At 37.1% G+C, this 10,000-nt stretch overlaps 1 pseudogene; it reads right to left on the bottom strand.

The window, feature by feature from the left end:
• Positions 1 to 6,993: 6,993 nt before the first annotated feature.
• LOC137973838 (uncharacterized) lies at positions 6,994 to 8,019 on the bottom strand (annotated as a pseudogene).
• Between the last annotated feature and the right edge of the window lie 1,981 nt (positions 8,020 to 10,000).

Below are 10,000 nucleotides of genomic sequence, written 5' to 3' on the forward strand. Positions count from 1 at the left end.
GAACTGCCCTTTATTTAAAGTGTAAAAATAGACAGCATAAAAAGAATGCGCAATAAAAAAGGGTTACGATTTTCCACTGTTAGTTAGCAAAAGTTATCCCGTAATCTATCAAAAATGAGTGTGAGTGCTTCATCGGGGATTCCAAACACCAAGAAACAGATGGGGCATGCTGCCTCGTGCTTTTATTGTTTGGAATCCCTGATGAAGCACGAAGCACGAGGCTTTGATATTACTTCTCCATTTTCAACAAATAATGGACAAAGAGGTCTAATTTGAATTGTTTCTGATCTTGCATAATTTCATTTCCTGATTATTTTATTATCAACGGTATTGTTCGTAAGGTTTTTTTCATATGTATTGGGTGATTTAATTTATTCTGAGATGTGAACGTTTCTGGAGTTGCCACAGGTATGAACAAGTTGTCACTCTGTCATGATGAACACCGCAGTAAGAATAATAAGAGGCAATGCTTATTCCCTCTGGAGAGTCTGATCGTGAATTTGAGGACTGGTGAGCTAACAGAATACAAACAAAAATGTACATTATTCTTTAAGTAACATGCTTTGAAGTTGCATTGTGAGACTGATTGAACGAGTGTGTAACTATAGACCTTGATAAGACAATAGGAAGTATTAAGAGGATGTAGTGAGATACAAGTGACAGAGGCAGATAGAAAATACATTTGTATTCCCTTTTGGATGGGTTGATATTGTATTTAATCCAGACCAGAAACCCATAAGGGTTGAAACGTGTAACGGCCCCTTGTGTGCTGGGAAAACAGCTTCTGAATACCATATTTGGAACAACAAGAGAGAAACATTCAACCAATCAGTTCGCAAGAACACCGTGACGCAATACCACCAATGTTCTCGCGCGAACTTAATTGGAGCGAGGGGTTTCCAAATATGGTACTTAGCACTGAATATTCGGAAGCTGTGAACGCACGTTACACGTTTCAACCCTTATGGGTTTCTGTCCAGACGGAGTACATATTTAGCCTAGGTAAAATGCAGTTTACCAATAACCTAACCTGGGGAGCATGCGTTACAAACCTGGTAAATGCCTTTATTGACATCATTGCACATATTTTTCTGTTCATAGAGAGAGAAAGAGATATGGATGGCGACACTGCTTCAGATATGGAGACCCCATAGGATTTTAGCCCATGTGATGACAAGAAGAGGCAAATAAGTAAACAGGGCCATGGTGGGTAGTGGTGAAGTGAGGTGGGTGAAACCCCCATCCTGTAATAGCAATATGTCTTTTGGGTTTTGACTGCAATCAAATATATTGAGATGTTTGCACATAATAATAATAATAATAATAATAATAATATTATTATTATTATTATTATTATTATTATTATTATTATTATTATTAGCTACACCTTCGATATTGCACCCTAGCAGCCGCCCACTTCCTCCTTACAACTAATGCTGACAACCAATGTGGATAAGCCCAGATTCATCATGCTTTGTTTCATCTAGCAATATTGATCAGGGTTGGGTGGGGGGCATTTGTGAACAAATTATGAATTTACTCAACAATTTTTTCCAAGATTGTATTAGTAAGCAAATGATGTGTCAATTGGACTCATAATAAACTGGTATGGTTCAAGTGATGGCCTATAGGTCCTGGTGTTGTGTTCCTTGTCAAGAGAATCTCATCTCACACTGTCTATCTTCACCCAGGAGTTTAAGTGGTTTCTCCTGGGGGCTAATTGGAATCAAAAAGTACAGGGGGAATACATGTAAGTAAACTATATATTCAAATGGTGCCTTGTTTTTCTAACTCAGAACTAACTGCTGGCCTAATTAGTCATCTCATATTGTAGGCAAATCTATTTGGTTCATTTGATTTAGCCTGTTGAATTGAACACAAACTTTATTTACTTTACAAAATCTTCAAGCATGTTCCACTAAATTTGGAAAGTGTGAGATGGTAGCATATCCCTGTATTTGTTATCATACACAGATTTCTTGATTATGTGTGTTACAGATATTGCTGTGAAGTTTAGGAACTTGTTATTTAAATTTTTAAAACACTATGGTTCTTCAGTTCATCATCAAGTTCAAGAACGCATTTGTTTGTAACTCTAGGGGGCCTGATAATAGCTACTGGAACCTGTTGTCAACAATAACAAACATGACAATTTCACCATAAATAAGGGGTGCTTACCATTTACATTAAACCATCCGGTTGGAAAAGTCATAGTCAATGGTAATGAATTTTCCACCCGGATAGAACGGGTTAACGGGTCGTGAACCTTCAGCAGCGTTCCGAACGAAAACTTGAGCCCCCATTTAGAGCTGAAAGCGGTTGACTTGCGTTGTTACTGTGGCAACAGTCGACACGAGAAACCAATTAAGAGGTAAACAAAATGGCGCAACTAGTCTTTTTGTTGGCCATTTTAGATGAGTTAGACGTTTGTGACCTTTTGGATGACGAAGACGACGTTTTTATCCTCTCTGTAGCCTCAACGTATATGAGACGAAGTCTGAACCATATTGAAGGCTACTTTGAAGTCACAGTACCATCCTATTTTGGCGACGAGTTTAAAAACCATTTTCGTTTAACTCATAACACTTGTGGGTTTCTCACACGAGAAATTTTAGCGTCCGGTGTGATAAATGTAGGAAACGCATTTGGCAGGGCCCCTATCCCACAAGAAAAACAAGTTTTAGTTTATTTGTGGATGATGGCGACCGGCAGTGAAACAACGCGACAAGTAGCAGATTGATTTAACATCACGATGAGCAGTTGCGGCAGAGTCCAGCAGAGAGTAAACTCTGCTGTTTTGTTGATGTGCCAGCGCTACATAAAATGGCCAAATGGTAAGACAATTGTTTTTATCCTTTATATACATACATTCAGTTTGGAAGATGACAACTAAAATTGCGTATTTATATAGTTACCGGTATATGTATTCATTTGAAGGAAGTAAGGAAAAAAAAACGACCACTACATTAAAAAGCTTTGATTACTGTGTATATTCCCTCGTTTTCTTACGATCGCTTCCCTTTTCTTTGCTCTGGAGTAATTTCTGCAGTCCCTTGAGTTAATGTTGGCAAAAGATAGGCGTTTGTACCTGCCAATGAAATAGTTCGGTGGAGTTTGTGCTTGTTATATCGTTCACACGTTGTAATAGACATACTGTTCTGTCTGCTGGTTTGTTTTTTCAACCTTTCAAGAAATTAGATTAAAACAACAACAAACGCAGAAAACATATAGAGTTCTATCTTCTTCATTTAACTTGAAATGGCTTTTTTTGTGCTGTTTTCAGTGAATGAAATGCGAGAGATTGTCCAGCATTTTGAGGATGAAGGGATGCCAGGAACAATAGGTACTGAATTTCAATGCTGCCCAGTGCTTTTAACATGACAGGAAATTTAAAATGACAAGCTTTAAAATTATTTTTTTTGGCAGTTTGAAGCCACCCATGAGTGTAAATTCTCGTAACACTTTCAGATGATACAAACATGGAATATTTGAAATTTTAGAATAAAATTTTCAAAATACCACCAAGGGACCAGCAACATCCAAAAATATTGTGGAGGCAAATGTGACTTATAGAAAAACAGTCAGACATTCCATTTAACTTAGTTTTGTAAAATGTAAAAAAGATAATCTTATTTATAGTGGTCATACACTTAGCTATACAAGCACTAAGCGTAGGTAGATTACAGGCATGCCACTGAAACAAAGGAAACAAATTTCAAATAAACGAAACATAGTTAAAAATCCCAACTGACAGGAGGCAGACCAGTTGGCTATTTACAAAGCGACCAAGGATTGGAACTCGGGACTACTGAGAAATAAATCCCACTAGTGGCAGGGTGGAGGCCTTGAACCCGGGACCCCCGGATTACAAAACCAGTGCCCTGAACACTCGGCCATGCTGCGTCCACCAAATAGTTTTACTATTAACAGTAAACAGTTTTAATAGTTTTACTATTAATTTTAAAACAAAAGTTGGATATACGAGGGTTTACATAATGATAAAACATCCACCTTGTCAACAATTTGCCCTGGATGGGAGATAATTAACAAAAAAATGTGTTAATTATTTCAAAAGTAATAGATTACTTTAATGGAGTAAATAAATCTACTAAAGAGAACTAAATAGAAAACAACAATAATAGTTTCTTTGTTGTTCGATATTAAGGTGCAGTGGATGGAACATTCATAAAGATCAAGGCACCTATTGTGGATGCAGAATCTTACAACTGTAGAAAGAAGTTTTATGCTCTCCAATTGCAGGTGAAATTTTTTTAATAGTCAGACTGTGATGAAAAATATAAGTTGTTTTTTTCTGTCAGATACTATTTACTAATAAGTGTTATGAAAATTGCATAAATACATAAAATAAAATAAAATAAAATAAAATAAAAATTGGATATTTCTCATGCCTTCACAGATTGTTTGTGACAACAACATGGTGCTGACAGATGTCTTAGCAGGCTGGCAGGAAATTCGGAACTGTTCGCAACTTCAGGGAACAAATTTCCCTGTGATTATCATCTAATAGGTGATGGAGGATACCGACTTTTGAGGTATATTTTCAGACAAATAGTGTCTGATATCAATATTATATCTCCTTAGTTGTAAAAGAAACATCCAAATTATTGATTTTTACACTTCAATTGAGTATGCATCAGAATATGCCATGTAATTGGCTTTTAATGACCATCATGACTTCAGTGGTTAAAGGTTTTTATTACTTTTGTCTGATTTTGCCATGGTTGCCAAAACTTAAAAATAAATAAAGTGAATGAAGATTACACATTTCTAATGATATGTACCTCTTAATATCATTACAGATGGTTGATGACACCTTTTCGTAATAATGGCCACCTACTGGCAAATCAGATAAGGTTCAACAAAGTTCTGTCATCATGTAGACAGATAGTGGAACGTTCCATAAGTCTTTTAAAGGGAGGTGGAGAAAGCTAAGCTACCTAAACCACTCCAGTGTGATGCTGATGACAAAGATTATCATGGGAGCTTGTGTCCTGCACAACTTCGCTCTTGTACATGATGACTTTGATCCAAATTACTTTCTTGAAGATGATGATGATGATGATGATGATGATGATTTCAGTGCATCTGATAGCTTCCCTCGAAACAGACCAGCAGAACAAAAGCGCCAGCATTTACTAAATCTGGTTGCTGGTTGATCTTATGATTCATCTTAACTTATTGTTATTGTAAAATAACTACCTTTTAAAACATGCAAACTTTACTCAGTCCAAGGATACATTTTTTGCTGCTGTCAATCACATTAGGATACTTCCAAGATTCATAAGTTCATATTGTAAGGTCACATCTGTGTGTTGTGAAGGCTGACGAGTTTGATTCATTTTGTTTGCCTCAAGTCCTGTTACCGATAGATCTGGGGGTGGGTACTCCGAGAAAAATTGGGTATACATGTACATACTGTACCTACATTTACATACATACAATTTAATTTTTTGTTGTCGTAGCTTCTTCTAAAAAAATGCCAATCAAGACTAGAGTCAGCAAAAATCAGACCCTGTTGATGATCAAAGTTAAGTCTGTATAGGAGACAAGTGGCCTATCAGGCCAGAGCTTATCCGGTTTCTGTAGCGTAAAGCGACTAGGAAATTTCTAATCCCCCGGGATAGGATGCTAGTCCATCGCAGGGTTACCCCCAGCATTAAGCTCACCAGTACCCATTTATACACCTGGGTAGAGAGAGGCACTGTGAGAGTAAAGTGTCTTGCCCAAGAACACAATACAATGTTCCTGGCCAGGGCTTGAACCTGGACCACTCCATCCAGAGAGGAGTGCACTAATCATGAGGCCACCGTGCCTCCCATAAAAAGTGACCAAAAACAATGAAGTCGAATTTTCAATCAATACTGTTGAACTTGAAGTGAATTATTTGTACAATTATTTGAATGCGGCGGCAATTTGTTTGCGTACGTGAGCAACCCAATTTAGTGCAACGACGTCATTCAATTTCAACATTAGAACCAACCACAGGCAGCAAAAGTGAGACGGCAATACCACGAAATATTGACAGCTCGCGCATAGGCAAAACTATAAGAATATCGCAATACTGCATGTTACTGACACATACTGCATGATGTATGATGTGATGGCTGTCTTATTACACTGTTTAAGTACAAGCGTGGTGTGTACACTGTTCTACTAGTGCTCAAATCAAGCTGTTGATAACCAATACGATTTGAGAATTTTGTTAAAGTTGTGATTGCTCATGGACATGTACGTGCACACATTTTTTACCATGATGTTAAACTATCATCTGATCATAGTATAAGGTTGGACAATTAAAAATTAAGGGATGGTGGTTAATAGTTTTAATTCATACCCATCACTTCTGGGCTTCATAAAATTGTTAGGGATTGCGTATTAAAAACAAATATTCATTTGCTTTTTCTTCTTTTCTTTTAGCTTTTGCATATGATTTCAGATTCCTCCACATAGCCATTGTTGGTAGCAAAACCTTCCCTAACTCAATCTGTGATTTATATAATAGCTTATTTTGGAAACTCCCCAAACCCACCCCTGAGTTAATTTACCAGTAGAGATACTGTTAAACAATTAATTTCAGGGTATAAATTTACAGTTCTATAACCAAAGGTGTCAATAGACACATGAAAGTTTATAGGTAAAACTGCGTGAAGTTTGAAACAAGAGTTTCTTTAATTTTAAAGAACATTAAAACAATGCTCACAAAGGTCATTTAATTAACTGGATCAACAAGTCTTCAATTCAAAGAAGTCAGTGTTATTGACCCTACATATCATGAAGTTGTATTCTTAAGGTTTGCTTTGCTGGTAAACAATTTACAGTGTTTTAGATAACACATTTCCAACTATCAATTAATAGACAAAAAGTGAAATACTTTCAGAGCAAATCATGATAAGGGCAAAGACAATTATCTAAAATGTTCAAAAATGCCCTTAAATAAATCAAACGGCATAAATGTGTATAATGCCATTTATTTTACTTTTTGGAAGTTTTCATAACTTCCAGGAGATTTGACCAGAAAGCTTTTTCCTCCTCATTCATCTCCTGCACAATTTTTAGTTTTTTGTTTCAACCTCTTCTTTTTTACCTTGAGATTCCCTGAGAAATTCAAGCATTTCTGAGGCAGAAGATCTGCTTCTGCGTTTCTTTGAAGGGCGTTTGGAGGGAGCCTTCCTTTTGTTGGGTGTTGCACATAAATTTCCGTCGTCTTGAGAAGAGCTCTCTCTGTACTCAGAAATGACTGAAGAGGAAGATGATTCGAGAGTGAAAGTTGGGTTGACACTACATGTACACCAATACAATCCTCCATCTGTGTATAATATTTCCATGTACGTGTGCCATTTCCGCTCTTATTGTTGTGATCGACAATCTCCTTTTGTTTAGCCTCTAATTTCGCCCATTTACTTAGGCACTGGATACCAGACACTTTTAAATCTGACATTGCATTGAAGTCTGTGGCGATCTTTTCAAATACTTCCTTTTTTGTACTTTTTCGTTACCAAAGAACGACTTGTTTTCCTTCCAGCAACATATTAACATTTGCACCTGGCGGTCCTCCCATCTGTCTAGATTTTCTGCATTTATAAACAGAAGGTGACAAAGCGATTGGAGACCGATTCAAGCAAACATTATAAAGTTAAGCAAATCCGAAATACGTAAACATAGCCCACAAAAGCTTAACTAATTTAGACTTAAACGGCTAGCAAGATATTAAACAAAGTTTGTTTTGCTGCTGGAAACGGTTGATGATTGTATGGTTGTGCTTCACTGTCCGTACTCTATGAAATAAAGAAGGCCTTGTAAACTGACCATCGGACGATCCCCGGGCGACGATCTGCGATCAAATTTCAAAAAACTACTCTTTGTGACAATCCGGGAAAATGCAGTTTACAGCGGGAAAAACACCCATTCACAGAAACAAATAAACAAACAACTTTTTTTCAGTGACATAAGCAAAAAATGTAATTTTCACCTACCTTCGCTTTTATCTTGAGCCGCCATTTTGTTTTGACCGCACCAAAAACAATCAAACCCAAAGGATACTGTCAAATAGTACGCTCGCCACCTGGGAAATTCGAAAAGAGCAGGAAAAGTGGATCGCCTCAAACGGACCGCCCACTTTTTCCAGAACGTTCCGAACGGAATAGTTTGTACCATTTGATTTTCCACCTGGAATTTCCGGTTTTTCGGGGTAAATGGTAAGCACCCAAGGTCTCTATATTTACAGTTTCTGAACTCAATTGTGTAGGAATTCATCTTGTTGGTCTGCGGCTGACATGATGAATTGAAAACTTGTTGATTGCATTGGATCCGTGACACTGCTCTGCTATACTTTGCCTGTCAAATTCCATATTCTTTGTGAGAATGTTTGTTGGTTCCAAAACCTCTTCATCCAGAATTCGTACTTCCACCTTCCCGACAGCTGCTGTAGAACTCTCAAACTCTTGTGTGACTTTAATTCTGAAAGACCAAGAACATCTTCCCTTGCTGTCAAACCAGTAATATTTCCTATTCACTGTCTTGCATAAAATTGTTCATCTACGAGTTTTTAACCAGATTTTGAGAGAAAAAGTGAATAATTGGGGATGGCTATCAACTGGTCTGGTACACTCTCAAACATGTATCTCTTATCTCTTCTTCTGATGCATTTGCAAGTTAGGTTTTGTATCAGTTACTTCTATTTTGTTTTCAATGAGTAGAAGTTTAACCGAAAGTTGGCCGCATTTTGAAATATTAAGGAAGTTAAGACTCTATGACAGTGATGTCAGTGAAAACCTCACCAAACAATGAGCAAAATAATCGCTCTACATGTGTCGTGTGAAATTTGTACTTTATTTTCAGTTCTCTGCAAGTCTCCAAGTGTAATGACAGCTGATGTCCATGTTATTTTCTGACGGCGGTGAACAATGTTACCCAGTGCAGACTTCCTTCTATAATTGACTGTGTGGTTACTAAGCAAACGTTTTGCATCGTTCCCTGCACTTTATTTACGCTCAGATTTCATCGTTTTTATCTCAACTTTGGACTTCACTATGAAGTCCAAAGTGTTGTCAGGCCAAAGAATTAGAGAAGTCAATTGAAGATAAGCTTTTAAAGGGTGTCTTATAATTAAGAGTTATTAACTTCTTAAGGTTACTGCAAATACACAGCGTTAGCTTTCGGCAAGTTTATCACAAACAAGCAAACAACTTTTTTTTCCAGAGTCCTTTTTTCAATTTTTTTTTTTTCTCAAAGTCATGCTTGAAATGTGGGGGTGTGCTTCTCTACTATTACGGTATCATGTCTTGTAGTAGTTAGAAAGAGTCTGATAACTGCAGAGAAATGTTGAAATTAAAAATCGGACTTGCAGTCCTTGATAAACTGTAGTTTCAGTGGTTAAATATAACAGTTTGTGGTGACGTCTTCCTTGTTGTTTCAGTTAATTAATGTTGAATACAGCAGTTTGTCATCCACCGAAGGATTATTTATAGCCCACTTAATTGTAGCAGGGTGATTTTGGGGTGTCTAGCAATGTACCTGCTCAAAAGTTTTGTTTACTCTCCTTTTTTATAATATTCACAAATAATCCTTTGGGTATCTTGATTCATCTTAAATAATATAGAAAGGATTAAATACAATAATGATATTAACCATGCTGCTAACTTGATTTATAGTAAGAAACTAAGACGTGTATATACCAATGCGTGAAAGGTTTTTTCGCATCAAAAGTTAGATTATTTCTAGCACACACGTTAGGCGTACACCTCAAAACGCTAACACCCAAAAGAGGATTATAGCTATTGACCTTTGGCCAGGTCATGCATCACACAATCTTGTTCTTACATCATATCCTGGTTCTGTGCCGGAATGTTACTTCTGTGAATTTGTCTGCGGCCAGCTACCGACAAATTTCGAGCAAACAAGGGTATCACATGTCCAGCAAGCTACATATATTACAATACCAAACACAACGATTTAGTGGAGGATTATTTTGATCAGGCAG

The sequence above is a fragment of the Montipora foliosa genome, chromosome 1, assembly GCF_036669935.1.
Source record: "Montipora foliosa isolate CH-2021 chromosome 1, ASM3666993v2, whole genome shotgun sequence".
In the NCBI taxonomy this organism is placed as follows: domain Eukaryota; kingdom Metazoa; phylum Cnidaria; class Anthozoa; order Scleractinia; family Acroporidae; genus Montipora; species Montipora foliosa.